The sequence below is a fragment of the Phragmites australis genome, chromosome 11 (assembly GCF_958298935.1).
Source record: "Phragmites australis chromosome 11, lpPhrAust1.1, whole genome shotgun sequence".
NCBI classification, from domain to species: Eukaryota; Viridiplantae; Streptophyta; class Magnoliopsida; order Poales; family Poaceae; genus Phragmites; species Phragmites australis.
In genome coordinates, this window is record NC_084931.1 from 5,267,676 (window position 1) to 5,279,908 (window position 12,233).

Below are 12,233 nucleotides of genomic sequence, written 5' to 3' on the forward strand. Positions count from 1 at the left end.
ATTGAAAAAGACACACTTATGGCCACAAAGTTGAAAGCTGCAACTTGAAAGATTTTTATCATGAGTTGGTAACTCAGATTAATGAAATGTCTACGCAACATTGATTTTCAGATGTAGCACTATGTATCTAAAAAATTTCAGAAAAATTGTAGAAGGTTAATTTTTGACAAAAACTTAGGTTCTGTCGATGGCCTTCTGAGCCTTTTTTTTATCAATAAAGTACATGTATAAACACGGGTATTATTTTTAGATGCACCTCCTCGTTAGCTTCGAAGTAGAGGTCGAACGTCAAAATTGGACTCAGTATAAAAAATTATAGCTTTTTTAATAGTGCACGAATTGGTCTTCAAAAATTTATAACATTTTCATACGTAGTCGGATGGAGATAACCTTTATATGTAAATTATAGCTCTTTACGAGATGTATAACTTTTTAGTTTGAGAACATTTTTGTTTGAAGCAATCTATATGCCTAAATAATCCTCCAAACATTTGAATATGAAAAGTCAAAAGAAAAAAATTACCCAATATCCATTAGCTGGAACTGTGAGGTGAGATGGTGAGAAAGCTTTGAGTGCGAGGTGAGGTCGCAGGTTCGACTCTCACAGAAGTTGCGGGTGGTTTGTTACAAGTCACAAAAGTCGTGGGGGTTCGTTTGTCGAGTGCAAAACAAAAAATTCAGTCCCAAAAACATTAGATTTGGGACCGACTATCATTGTCGGTCTGTAACAGACCCAACAGTGATAACTCTATTACCGTCGGTTCAAAAATCGACAATGACACTACCGACGCAGTGATGCTATTTTTGAACTGGCAGTGATGACCTTTTCTATAGTAGTGATTGGCAGTGCCATCTTCTAGTGGACAAGATGATCGACATCATTGGTCGACGCCATCTTCCAGAAAGATGAAATGATTGACATCATCTCAGCCTCTTACGTTCCAGTACAATATCAACCCAAGCATCATCTTCAATGAGCATCTCGCTCTGATCCAAATCAGGCTACATCATAACTAACTCAGTCATGTGCCAGAACCAAACTGCATTATTACCAAACCACCATCTATGGTTAAGCAAGAAATGTGCGTTCAAACCATCCATGATTAAGCAAGAAATGTGCGTTCAAAAAAGTCTAGTAGTTCACGAAAATATCTTAACTGTGACGAACAACAATAGAGAAATTTTCTTCTGCAAGAATAGAATAGAGAACATGATTCATAGAAAAAACAGGGTCCACGGAGGGACCCTTCACTATAGCAAAGAACACGAAGTTCACATGACCGAAATCCACGCCAAACATTCACACTGTGGAAGTAGGCATGGGGACAACCTCATCCTGCCACTGCCTGATAGCAGTGAACTGAGCCATTGCAGATTTAAGATAGAAATACCAAATTACTACCATTTACACATATTGAAGAAAACCCTAAGCAACCCTATTAAAACTATGATGGGAACCCTACGATACTCACCTCATTGCAGTCAAGGGGATTCGACGCTCAGATCTCAGTACTCCCATGTGAAAAAGCCCTAGCTTTGTGTGTGGAAGATGAACACTCGGATGACAACGGATAGAGCGAGGATGATGAACACTCCTCATCGCTTTATATTGAGAGCAGACGAGCGGGAAGTGTGTGTGGGAAGTCAAAGAGCCAGGGGAGACGAGCAGTTTGTGTATGTGGGAAGCCAAAATAGCCAGGGGAGATGAGCGATCAAATTTAAAACAGTACCCAAGCTCTTAATTATAGACGAGTTTTTAAAAATCCGTCTGTGTCTATCATACAGACACAGACGAATTTTCTAAAGAAATCATATGTGTCAATATTGCAGACGGGTCTTTCTAAACGCCATTTGTGTGTGTTGGATAGTAACAGATGGATTTGTAAAAATCGTTTGTGATTTTAGACACACCTAGGTGCCATTCTTGCTACAGACACGTATGTCTTTGCAACCGTCTAAGGATATTTTGTCAGTCACCCTCTGCTTTCACTGAATCTATGGTAGCACGTGATCCTTTATGTGTGACAGCATCTTTAAGATCTCAGTGTTTTGCAAATTGCCGACGGTTATTGTCTTTGTATAGAAAATTTTCTTAAGTGATCAAGCATTTTCTAGTCTAATTTAAACATTTTTCAAGGGTGAAAATGAATTAGCATAAAAAAATACCAACCAATAATTCCCAACAAAAGATCACCCTCGTCCATTTACTAAATAGCATTGGGGAATTATCTACATAGACTAAGAAACCCTCAGTGTCCTCAGGATCAGAAGATGCCCCTCACCGGGTTGAACCAGACAGTCCAAAGGAGGGAGCGAGCTGTATATAGAAATGAATTTGCATGGCCTTCAAGCTTTGTTGTGGTTCGTTGAACACCGCCAAAGCTTGTAGAGGCCACTAGAGTAGGGTCGAGGTTGGGCAAGTGCTCGCTGGCGCAGGTAAGGGCAAGATAGACGCTGGAGACTCGAACGTCAAAAAGGTGGTCACCGATGGTTTCACGAAGCCTCTGCACGAGGTCACCTGTCTCCTCTGAGGCCACCAAACACCAGTTGATATGACCGGTCATGGTATCCTCGGGAGTTGGATGGACACGAACGCCGATGGCCCGGAGCAGCAAGTCAAAAGGGGTGAATGCTCAACTAAGGTAACTGTAAAACTACACCTGGCGTTGGTCATTTTCCCTCACTTTCCTCTCCAATTCCCTTTGTACTGCTAGTAGTTTCTCCTAACAAGCTGGTCGAAGAAACAGGTCAAAAAACACATAGGAGTCAACTGGTGGGGTCTTACTTGGCTAGCCTAAGACTACACGTGGTTTAGTCTATGGCCAGATTGATGCACCATGAAGATCACTTTGCAGACTCTCTCGCTTGACCTAAACCCGAGTTCACACTCATTGGTGTCGTCGATGGCTGTGGTCGGGGGCTCAGAACAAGCAGGAGGTATGGTCAATCCAGGGACTCTACGACCATAGCACCGACACAAGACCATCAGATAAATGACAAACTTCATTCAAAGTATGATACAATCCTAAGTCACAATATGATATTTACTCTTCAATGCTCTCCACTTGAAAGAGAGACCCTACATACTCCATCGCCCCTTGACGCTCCACCTGCAGCCTCGCCTCGGCTTCAGGACCGGTGGCTGTGATCCCCTCCCGGATGACCTCGAGGTTGAAGTTGGGGTCACGGTTGTGGTAGCACTGGAGCACGTACCACACCACAGTTTTCGCCGCCTTCGCCACTTCCTCTTATACCCTCACCACGAGGATGCTCGGAAGCTGGGTGAACTTCTCCATCAGGATGTTGATGGTGTAGGCCTAGCCCTGTGCAAACTCTTCCTTTGGCTCATTGGCTTCCAGCCTGATGCTCCTCATGGGCCCTCGCATCACCATGAAGGCAGCCTAAAGAAAGCCAGGGATTGTCCACTCAACCTCTACTAGCTTGGATTGTCGAGCGATGAGCGCGACCTTCTCCTACTAAAACACAGTATTATCCCACTGAAGCGAGCACCTCACCTCCTTTTCTTTGGCCACCAGCCTCTCTAGCTCAGCGCATCTACAGTTTTCCACCTCCTTCTTAGTGATCAACTTGTTGATGGAAGCAGGGAGGCTGGTGACCAAGGAAAGCAGGTCAGAGGAAGGAGCGGACCCAACGATAGGCTCTGTAGACGTAGGGGTCATGGTCAGTGCTTCCGGTGTCGAGGCCACTACTGGCTCGAGGGCCAGAATATCTAGCCGAGGTGCCAAAGGAGGAGTTATGACCAGGGTAGAAGCCCTACAGTGACAAAAAATTGCGGAGTCAAGAAAGAACTCAAAGTACCTACGCCTAGAAGGAGTACTTACCACGTAGTCGGAGGTGTTAGCACAAATCTCAACCTTGCGAAACCAATGTGTTAACCAGGTGAGGAGGGGGTCATATCTGCCGTCTAGCTGGGGAGTGGTTGTTCTCCCACGGGCGCGCTTGGGTGCCTCCGCAGAAGCTGATTCCTCCACCAATCTCTTCTCCACTTGTGTGAAGGCTTGGTGAGCAGTTTGGTCACCCCCGGCTGACTCAAGGTGAGACTGGTCGCTCCCCTATGGGTTGACGCCGCTCGCCGGACCTCCACCCGGGGTCAATGATTGACTACGAGTAGTCTGGTCACACTCGGCTGGCTTAGGGTGAGTTTGTTCGCTCCCCTAATGACCAGTATTGCTCGCAAGATCTCTGCCTAGGGTCAATGTTCGACCCCGAGCAGTCTGGCTATTGTCGCAACCAGACGGTTCGAAGGCGATACTAAATGGATGAGGAGGAGGCAGGGTCATGCTCTGTTGGGCACTGGGGTAGAGGTCACGACAGACTTCTCTATCCAGGGCAACCTAATTGGAGACCTCTAGAACCTCATTGATGATAGGGCACAGAACGTCAACCTTAGGGAGCCATGCAATGGCGCCAACCATGAAAATCTAACTCATAGAAAAGGTCAAGCTTTCCCTCCTGAGCTGCGCTCTCTCCAGGGGGTGAGATCACATAGTGGAAGTGCATTGGCCAGAGTACCATCTTTCCTCGGGGAAGCTGACATTAGGATTTGGAATCATGAATCATCGAGATCATCTGTAAGATCTGAATAACAGAAGAGACATGAGAGGTCACACACCTATCCAAAAGGGTGACACCAAGGAAACAGCGGTGGGTTACCTATGAAGCTCTCCTGGGTGCCATCATTTGGCTTGGAGTACAAAAACGTTGGATGTGCTCGCCTCCGCAGGGGGAACAATAGGCGCTTTGTGAAATTGCAGATGATGTCTGACCCCGTCAGCCTAGCTTCTCTAAAATGTCCAACCCTTTGGGCCAGGGTCAGTAGCTCTAGGGTAGTTGTGGGTGAATTCCCCCAGTTGTCTGTAACCTACGCCGGCGCGCTCGGCACATGGAAGTTGTCCAAGGAGCTATCGGCCGTCACGTCCAAAAATCCTAATTACGTAATTAGGTATGCATAATCGTCATAGCATGTGTTGCATGTTTTTGTCTATCAAAAACCAGTTAAACACGTCTCAAACACCTTAGAGATGGTTTAGAGCACTTTGGAGAATCCCTAAATATCTTGGAGAAGAAAAATAATAGAAGCAGGATGATGAGGGGAGCATTAGGAAAATTTCAGTAAAAGAACCCCCTCGCGGTCTAATCGGTGTCACCTGTGGTTTGACCGCCAGGTGCGCCGCCATATGGGTTGCCACATGGGTTTCCCATGGTCTAACCACCCGAGCTCGCGGTCTAACCGCCAGCACACAGAGGCTCAGGTTAAGTGGATCGATCACTTCCTTTTGCTCTCTCCCTCTCACTTTTCTCTCACTCTCCCTCTCTCCACCCAACCCTAGAGAGAGAAAGAGAGCTCTAGTCATCATGTTCAAAGGCCAAAGATCGGAGGTGGGGACTCCCACGAGCTTCCCAGAGGACTTCCCTAAGTTTAACCCCTCTTCCCTTTCACCAGAGACCCGTTCATCGACCGCAAGCTAAACCGCTACTTCGGGAGCTGATCCGTGAATGGGAGCCTCCCGGAAGCATTTCAATCCAATAGAAAGCTTTCGTAAGCTGAGGTGAGTTATCCCCTACCATTTTCCCGTTGTTTTGGAGCTCGATTCAACCCTCTTGTCGTTTAGGCCCAAGTTCAACCAAGCCTAGATCCAATCCATAGGGTATTTTGAGTTTAGCTCGGTGAATGATGTTCAAATCACTTTAGAAACACTCTACTAGTCCTGTAGAGTATTTTGGTACCATTCGTTGTCAAAGGTCTCACTGGAATCCTCACCGGTGACCCTGCAAAGTCACTGGCGGCAAGGTCTGGCAGTCTGGCCGTCGCTAGCGCCAGTCTAACCGCCAGTTGGGGACTAGAGAATATGAGTTGAAAACATATACAGGAGTTTGACCACCACTTGGGCCGATCTGACCGTTGGTGGGCGGTCTGACCGCCACCATGCCTACAGTCAGACTGTCAGAGGCCAAAACTCTCTGCTGGCCACATAAATTATGCTTTATGTATATTTTCATGTGTTGAGTCAAGTGTCGGGCTTATTCGGGTAGAACCTATGTTGAATAGCATATCCTCTACCCTATGTTGTTAATTATCCTCATCCTTATCGCCTCGGTAATGTTGTCGATGTCTAGCTTAAGAGTTGTTCGACATTATTAGCGATGCATAGGTCCTCGGTAGAAGTCAAGCGACGGTGATGTCGTTGTTCGCAAGCATAGGGCTCACTTATGGTTTACAAATACTTTTATGATGTTGAGATGGTTGGATGAGTGGTGAGTATGAGGCGAGATATGGATGGTGTTAGGGGTGTTTTCTGCTCAAGAGGAGTCCTCGTGGCAGTTCAAGAGAGGAACCTGGACACCATAAACCGCTACGCATTGTTTAAGCATCGACCGTTGGACGTCGTTTGCTTTAGCACTTACCATACTCACCACATGTTGATCTAATGGTAAGGCGAGCCGAATACCTTTGTAGTTGTAATCACTTGGGTCTGAACATCGACAGTGTGAGAGGAAGAGCTTGTAGGGGTATCTAGTTTGCTTTGGGAGTAGTTCTAGATATCCCTACGCTGAGCGAAGCACGATCAAAATGGTTGGAACTTATTGGGAAAGGTTGTCATGAGTACCCCTTGTGTGCACTTTAGCGGGTGGCACAAGTTGAATGGTCCTTGTGTCCCGTGGGTAAAGAAGTATCCTCTTGCAGGGTGCAAAAATAGTTCAAACCGCCGCGCTCTCAGTCATGAGCATGCCTTATGTCCATGTGCATCATTGTAGAGTCACGAGTTGTTGTTTGTGGTTGGATATGGTCATGGTGGAGATGGTTCGTGTTACATATATGTTCATGATGGTTCTAGTTATATTTATGTACAATGGTTATTGCAGGGTATATTTGTGTTGTTGTTGGTTATGTTTAGATGCTCACACATATGTGTCTAGGTTGCGGGCGCATATGTTTTAATCAACCTTGTGGCCTAATGGCCTAATGCATAATCCTTGGAGTCTGGTTATTTATATGTACCCTATATGGATTAAGCCTTGTGAGTACCTTTGTACTCAACTGCTCTACAGGTTTTGCAGGTTAGTAAGAGACGGTATTTGGCTACTTCACACCCACCGATGCTAGCGGCGGGAATAAGTAGGCAACTACTCGAAGGTCGCACTTTTGGGGTGAAGCCTAAGGGCATATAGCTTCACCCATCTTTTGCTGTATTTAGCTGCGTAGTTTCTCTTTTCGCTATCAGTTGATCAGTTTTAGTATTCTCCTAGATCTCTTTTGCTGTAAATTGTAAAACTTATAAATGGTTAAGAACGTGCAATATGATTTAATTAATCGCTCTTTATTAAGCTTGGTTATGATTGCTTATGTTGGAAAGGCATGTGGTCCGATCATGGGCACAAAATATGTATCGGGACTACCGAGATGGTCTTCTGATTAATTATCGAGGCTATGATTATGAATAATGATCATCCTAATGATTAATTAGAATACTGTTTGGATGGTTACTCACAGTGGCCGCGAGATAGAACCAATCTTTCCTCCAGCCCGACCACGATGACTTGAGATCCAGCTCGATGTAGGAGTCTGCGGTGCTGTCGCGAAGGTGGAACCCGCAGCTTCCGGTGGCCGACCCAATCACCGACCGACAAGTATAGAAGAACTGAAAGAGATCAAAGCACGACTCAATCTCGACAAAGTTCTCACATAGATGAGCAAAAATGCTCAACATGAGAATAGAGTTGGGGTTGAGATGGAGGTGACAGATGTCGTAGGAGGAGATGACGGTGGTGAAGAACTCGGAGAAGGGCAGCACGAAGTATGTCAAGAAGAATGAGATGAACAACACAATCTCCCCCTTGCAAGGAGTGGGTGTGCTCTCCTCGGAGCGGTACCCTGAGGAAAGGTGGCGGGTGAGCAGGCTAGCGTCATACATCGCCTTTCACCTCGCCCTGTCGCACTTGGACTTGGGGAATGAAGGCTCGCTACCGGTGCATGCTATCGAACGATGATGGGAGATGTTGTGAGGGTAAGAACTGAGATAGAGATGAAGGGATCTGAGCATGAAGGCTTGGAGGCTAAGGGAGGCGATGAAAGGATTCGTAGGAAACCATAGGCGTTCCAATTTAAAGGGCTACCACGGTATCTCAACTGCCGTGGGGTCCGGTCTGCTCGAAATTCTAAAGGCCGCGCGTGGGGAACCGAAATTCTCTTAGGTCCAGTAGCAATTAATGTTCTCTCTCCCACATTCTCTCTCTCTCTCTGACATTTAACCTCCTATCAGGATGCGGTTTACTGAGTCAACCACGAAAGTAGGCTATGTCAACGACCACTCCCCAGGACAAATATGCGTTCGCCTGGGATCCAAGTGGCGTAACTAGGCCTGGCCATGAACATTCGCCGCATAGCGACCATGGTCTACTATAGCAAACCACTCAGTCCACACTATCCACGATGGAGCTTAGGGGCTATTATCAGTGTAATAGATAAGGGGTGTCCCAAAGGGGGGCCCACACCACCAAATGTCAATCGATGGTAGATATTTCCAAGACCACAGGACTAATCGTGCGATTAGGGTGGGACTCGTGCGACCAGCCCCCTGGTCTCAGACGGAAACCCTGTGACTAGCCCTTGGAGATCACATGGCAAGTATTCAGCTAACCTGTCAGGACGTATTTAATGCCATCCACTCAAGTATTTTTCTTCCCCAGACAGTTCCTTTCAGCAAGCAAGATCATGGGCAGGCGTGGTGGAATAGTGACCCATCTCGTAACATTTAATGCTATGAGATGGCCTGGCCAGTGAGCGTGACAGCATTCGGTGATAGGACTGGACGTGCAAGACGACCAGGGCAGGGCAGATATGTATATCCGATGCCATGATGAGCTAGAGTTAGTTGGCTTCATCAGGGGTAGGTCTACCACGGAGTTTGGCATGCCTTGTTTGTCTGTACATATTTTTTTCCTGGTATATAAAGGAGGGAGGACCCGACTTATAAGAACATGGAAGACACTCGATAATAAGTTCATTCAGACCATAAGAAAATAAACAGAACATATGGCTATTATCTCATAGGGATCCAAAACCTTGATATTTTTTTCCTGGTATATAAAGGAGGGAGGACCCGACTTATAAGAACATGGAAGACACTCGATAACAAGTTCATTCAAACCATAAGAAAATAAACAGAACATATGGCTATTATCTCATAGGGATCAAAAACTCGATAACCCTTATGTTCTTCAGTTCTTTTGATACACACCTATAAGAAATGTATATCAACGCGTTTGTTGTATAATATACTCTGGATTCATTGTTAGAATTATCCTGACAATCTTGTAGCGTGAGAGTGTCATTCTAATCCATTTTCAGGAGTGGGATGCGTGGATTTTTTTTCATGAGATTAGGATAGTGTCTCCAACATCGTGTCCGAGGAGCAAAGTTTATCATGACCATAGCTACTTAAGCCCATGGAACCTACGAACCATGTTTTGACGAGGTTCGTGGGAGTATGATTCCATCAACTAGGTTTAGATTCTAGTTTAATCTTTTTTCCGCACACAAGCCTTTACGGTTAAAAAAGGTATGCCCAGGCTATATGGGTCTTAGGCGCATGATATATATGGAGACGCACTTTTGAATATGAGAGAGTGACTATGCTTACATATACAGAATAATGTTGTGTCTTTATCCTTTTTTAAAGAGTACAAGAAGATATACACTACTCATACACCACACTCACATTGGTACAAGGAGACGCACAACTCACACACTATACTCATACCACACGTACACACACGTGCGCTTCCTTACACACGTTAGAATGAGATTGAGAGGCTAAGACACTCAATATACCAAAACACACAGTACCACTAAACGTGCATATGCTTACTCTATATCTAGCTCAGGATCTATTCCGAAAGCAATCGGTGAATAAATCCCCGGTGAGCACCGCGCAAGCCTTAAGCCTCGAACGCGGGGCGGGCACAGCTCTAGAGCCAGTGACCAAACGAGCCGAGGCTCGTTCTCTGTTGCGTCTTTCTCCTAGGCACGCATAAGCATCTTTCTGTATACAGGATCGATGGAATGTAGATTATATTTTTGCAATTGGTATATTTGCTTGCATGCCAGTCGCCAAAGATCTGGACCGGGACATATAATATTGATGTGCTTGCTGTGAGCCTCAGTCCTCATGCATGCATGATGCCCTTACACGACAAAACCTATGAAGGGCCACTATCTGTGTTCGTGCATATACAACACACACGTGATCCATGCGTCAATCTTTTAATCATGATCGTCCATTGATTCCGGTCCTAATAAGTAATAATACTACCTATTTCGCACTTTTTACCGTGACTCCATTAGTATCGACACTTCGAAAGAATCAAGACCGGAGTTTAAGCTACTTATGTCACTAAAGACATCTATTAATTACGCCGAGGAAAGAAAGTCTCGGATCATCTAGAGTATAAAGAGGCGACCGACAGGTGATTTCTAGAAACCTGCTTCGATCTCGCCGAGTCCCCTCCTCCGGTGGCCTCATGGGTACTGGGCACTACTACAGAATAACCTAACACTGTCAGTTCCAACCTAGCTTTCATTATCGATTTTAGAACCAGCAATACGTAACGGATGGTAATAGCCGGATTGCTATCATTGTTGGCTCTTGTCCATCGGCAATGAAGTCTTTTTTAAAAATAAAAAAGGAGGCACCCAGAACCTCACCATGCTTGTCGCCGTGGATCCCGCCACCACCACAGCACAGAAATGTCGTGGCACAAAGGCCACTGCCACAACACAGAAACGCCCACGTGCTGCCACCGCCGCCGCTAACCAACCCACGCGCTGTCCTCCACCACACCCTACGACGTCATTCTGCTGCGACAGCCTAGGCACTGTTGCGTGCTTCGTTGTGCCCTGTGCCACCGTGATGCCGGCGCCGACCCACCCACGCACGGAGCTCCTCGAGCCCTCCTCCGTCGCGCCCCACATCGCTGCTCCACCACGATAGCCCAGGTGCCGCCACCTACCCACCCACGGGCCCCTCACCACTGCTCCACCACTCTGTTGCACCCCGTGCTGCCGCTACCTACCCACCCACGCGTGGCCAGACTAGGCGCTTTGCCGGATGAGGCACGTGGCCAGGTGCAGTTGGAAGAGGAGGGCCGCAGCTGGAGGAGGCGCTCGACCAGAGAGGAGGCACTCGGCCGTTGGAGGAGGAGGCTCAGTCGGAGGAGGCGCTTGGCTGAATGAGGCATGCGGTCAGAGGAGGAACTTAGCCAGAGGTGGTGCTCGACCAGATATAAGGTCGAGCCTCACTCTCTCTTCTTTCTCACCTTCTCCTCTCTCTCTCTCTCTCTCTCTCTCTCTCTCTCTCTCTCTCTCTCTCTCTCTCTTGCACGCGTGCGTGCGCGCGCGCGGGGGTGGATCGAGGAGATAAGGCCAGACCGGAAGAGGCTCTACGAGCTTAGATTTTCTAAGCTGTGGTTGGCCGGGATGAGCGGACGTGACACATGATTAAATGTATACAATGGAAAATTCGGGTCTGAAATGTTGTTCAGTGCAGGTTGGTATTAACGACTGACATTGATACTATCACTGCCATTTTTTAATATGAGCTGACAGTGATGACTCTTATCACTATCTGTTCATAAGCCACGATGACTGATTTTTCTCCCGTGGATTTTGAACTGGCAGTGATGCCCTATCACTGTCAGCCCATTAGAAACAGATAGTGATGGGCCGACATAAAAGACCGATCCTGTAGTTGTGGGGGGGGGGGAGGTGGGGATTTGGTGGTTCAATGTCCGGCGAAGCTTGTTCATTAGTTAGTAGCTAATAGTAGCTAGTAGGCTTGGTAGGTTCCAAGTGGATTCATGGATGACAAAGCCATGTGGCCTTTTGCTTCTCCAAGCTATCTCCAGTAAAGTCACCATCTATGGTGAAGACTCCAGCGAGGGTTGTGCAAGGTACGTACTGTAAGCATGATGCATTCGGGTGAGATGCTCGTCATCCTCTGTCTAGTGTGTTTGTGTGTTTGGGTCACCGGATTCGAGACCGGTGACAATAAGGTTTTCTAGATCTCCATCTTTGGCACGGCCAGCTGTGGAGGTGCTAGGTCTGGGTTACCTCCACTCAATCTGTCTATGAGGCTACTGATGCTCCCCATCTACTTCACATGCGCCGCGACTTTGGATTTGAGGCGTTGGCTCATGAGGTGATCCAAGATTTG